Below are 3,754 nucleotides of genomic sequence, written 5' to 3'. Positions count from 1 at the left end.
GTGTTTGTTTGTTTGTTTGTTTGTTTATACTGCAGGTTCTTATTAGTCATCAATTTTATACACACCAGTGTATACATGTCAATCCCAATCGCCCAATTCATCACACCACTATCCCCACCCCACCGCGGTTTTCCCCCCTTGGTGTCCATAAGTTTGTTCTCTACATCTGTGTCTCAAATTCTGCCCTGCAAACTGGATCATCTGTACCATTTTCCTAGGTTCAATATACATGCGTTAAAATATGATATTTGTTTTTCTCTTTCTGACTTACTTCACTCTGTATGACAGTCTCTAGATCCATCCACGTCTCAACAAATGACTCGATTTCGTTCCTTTTTATGGCTGAGTAATATTCCATTGTATATATGTACCACAACTTCTTTATCCATTCGTCTGTCGATGGGCACTTAGGTTGCTTCCATGACCTGGCTATTGTAAACAGTGCTGCAATGAACATTGGGGTGCATGTGTCTTTTTGAATTATGGTTTTCTCTGGGCATATGCCCAGTAGTACGATTGCTGGATCATATGTTAATTCTATTTTTCGTTTTTTAAGGAATGTCCACACTGTTCTCCATAGTGGGTGTATTAATTTATATCCCCACCAACAGTACAAGAGGGCTCCCTTTTCTCCACACCCTCTCCAGCATTTGTTGTTTGTAGATTTTCTGATGATGTCCATTCTAACTGGTGTGAGGTGATACCTCATTGTAGTTTTGATTTGCATTTCTCTAATAATTAGTGATGTTGAGCAGCTTTTCATGTGCTTTCATGTGCTTTTCTTGGCCATCTGTATGTCTTCTTTAGAGAAATGTCTATTTAGGTCTTCTGCCCATTTTTGGATTGGGTTGTTTGTTTCTTTAATATTGAGCTGCATGAGCTGTTTATATATTTTGGAGATTAATCCTTTGTCTGTTGATTCATTTGTGAATATTTTATCCCATTCTGAGGGTTGTCTTTTCATCTTGTTTATGGTTTCCTTTGCTGTGCAAAAGCTTTTACGTTTCATTAAGTCCCATTTGTTATGTTTGTTTTTATTTCCATTACTCTAGGTAGTGGATCAAAAAAGATCTTGCTGTGATTTATGTCAAAGAGTGTTCTTCCTATGTTTTCCTCTAAAAGTTTGATAGTGTCCGTTCTTACAGTTAGGTCTCAATACCATTTTGAGTTTACTTTTGTGTATGGTGTTAGGGAGTGTTCTAATTTCATTCTTTTACATGTAGCTGTCCAGTTTTCCCATCACCAGTTATTGAAGAGACTGTCTTTTCTCCATTGTGTAACTTTGCCTCCTTTTTCATAGATTAGTTGACCATAGGTGTGTGGGTTTATCTCTGGGCTTTCTATCTTGTTCCTTTGATCTATGTTTCTATTTTTGTGCAAGTACCATATTGTCTTGATTACTGTAGCTTTGTAGTATAGTCTGAAGTCAGGGGGTCTGATTCCTCCTGCTCCGTTTTTACCCCTCAAGACTACTTTGGCTATTTGGGGTCTTTTGCGTCTCCATACAAATTTTAACACGATTTGTTCTACTTCTGTAAAAAATGCCATTGGTAATTTGATAGGGATTGCATTGAATCTGTAGATTGCTTTGGGTAGTATAGTCATTTTCACAATATTGATTCTTTCAATCCAAGAACACTGTATATCTCTCCATCTGTTGGTATCATTTTTAATTTCTTTCATCAGTGTCTTATCATTTTCTGCATACAAGTCTTTTGTCTCCCTAAGTAGGTTTATTCCAAGGTATTTTATTCTTTTTGTTGCAATGGTAAATGGGAGTGTTTCCTTAATTTCTCTTTCAGAATTGTCATCATTAGTATATAGGAATGCAATAGATTTCTGTGCATTAATTTTGTATCCTGCTATTTTACCAAATTCATTGATTAGCTCTAGTAATTTTCTGGTGGCATTTTTAGGATTCTCTATGTATAGTACCATGTCATCTGCAAACAGTGAGAGTTTTACTTCTTGTTTTCCAATTTGTATTCCTTTTATTTCTTTATCTTCTCTGATTGCTGTGGCTAGGACTTCCAAAACTATGTTGAATAATAGTGGTGAGAGTGGACACCCTTGTTTCATTCCTGATCTTAGAGGAAATGCTTTCAATTTTCACCATTGAGAATGATGTTTGCTGTGGGTTTGTCATATATGGCCTTTAGTATGTTGAGGTAAGTTCCCTCTATGCCCACTTTCTGGAGAATTTTTGTCATAAATGCGTGTTGAATTTTGTCAAAAGCTTTTTCTGCATCTACTGAGATGATCATATGGTTTTTATTCTTCAATTTGTTAATATGGTGTATCACATTGATTGATTTGTGTATACTGAAGAATCCTTGCATCCCTTGGATAAATCTCACTTGACCATGGTGTACGATCCTTTTAATGTGTTGTTGGATTCTGTTTGCTAGTATTTTGTTGAGGATTTTTGCATCTATATTCATCAGTGATATTGGTCCGTAATTTTCTTTTTTTGTAATATCTTTGTCTGGTTTTGGTATCAGGGTGATGGTGGCCGCATAGAATGAGTATGGGAGTGTTCCTTCCTCTGCAATTTTTGGAAGAGTTTGAGAAGGATGGGTTCTAGCGCTTCTCTGAATGTTTGACAGAATTCACCTGTGAAGCCATCTGGTCCTGGACTTTTATTTGTTGGAATATTTTTAATCACAGTTTCGATTTCATTACTTGTGATTGGTCTGTTCGTATTTTCTATTTCTTCCTGGTTCAGTCTTAGAAGGTTATTCCTTTCTAAGAATTTGTCCATTTCTTCCAGATTGTCCATTGTATAGGCATAGAGTTGCTTGTAGTAGTCTCTTAGGATGCTTTGTAGTACAGCGGTGTCTGTTGTAACTTCTCCTTTTTCATTCCTAATTTTATTGAATTGAGTCCTCTCTCTCTTTTTCTTGATGAGTCTGCCTAATGGTTTATCAATTTCGTTTATCTTCTCAAAGAACCAACCTTTAGTTTTATTGATCTTTGCTATTGTTTTCTTTGTTTCTATTTCATTTATTTCTGCTATGATCTTTATGATTTCTTTCATCTGCTAACTTTGGGTTTTGTTTGTTCTTCTTTCTCTAGTTCCTTTAGGTTTAAAGGTTAGATTGTTTACTTGAGATTTTTCTTGCTTCTTGAGGTAGGCTTGTATAGCTATAAACTTCCTCTTAGAACTGCTTTTGCTGTATCCCATAGGTTTTGGATCATCGTTTTTTCATTGTCATTTGTCTCTAGGTATTTTTTTTTTTATTTCCTCTTTGATTTCTTCAGTGATGTCTCGGTTATTTAGTAATGTATTGTTTAGCCTACATGTGTTTGGGTATTTTACTTTTTTTCCCTGTCATTGATATCTAATCTCATAACGTTGTGGTCAGAAAAAATGCATGATATGATTTCAATTTTCTTAAATTTACTGAGGCTTGATTTGTTACCCAAGATGTGATCTATCCTGGAGAATGTTCCATGAGAACACACTTGAGAAGAAAGTGTAATCTGCTGTTTTGGGATGGAATGTCCTATATCCATTAAATCTATCTGGTCTATTGTGTCATTTAAAGCTTCTGCTTCCGTATTTATTTTCATTTTGGATGATCCATCCATTGGTGTAAGTGAGGTGTTAAAGTCCCCCACTATTATTGTGTTACTGTCGATTTCCTCTTTTAAGCTGTTAGCAGTTGCCTTATGTATTGAGGTGCTCCTATGTTGGGTGCATATATATTTATAATTGTTATATCTTCTTCTTGGATTGATCCCTTGATCATTA

General features: G+C 35.5%; 1 long non-coding RNA gene across 1 annotated transcript in view; it reads left to right on the top strand.

Annotated features, from left to right (window-relative positions):
- LOC309647945 overlaps positions 1-3,754 on the top strand; it is a 1,188,245-nt gene that overhangs the window by 26,321 nt on the left and 1,158,170 nt on the right. The window lies entirely within an intron of this gene.

Source organism: Balaenoptera physalus (assembly GCF_965194825.1).
Source record: "Balaenoptera physalus genome assembly, chromosome: 18".
In the NCBI taxonomy this organism is placed as follows: domain Eukaryota; kingdom Metazoa; phylum Chordata; class Mammalia; order Artiodactyla; family Balaenopteridae; genus Balaenoptera; species Balaenoptera physalus.
This window is presented reverse-complemented; position numbering and strand designations above follow the sequence as displayed.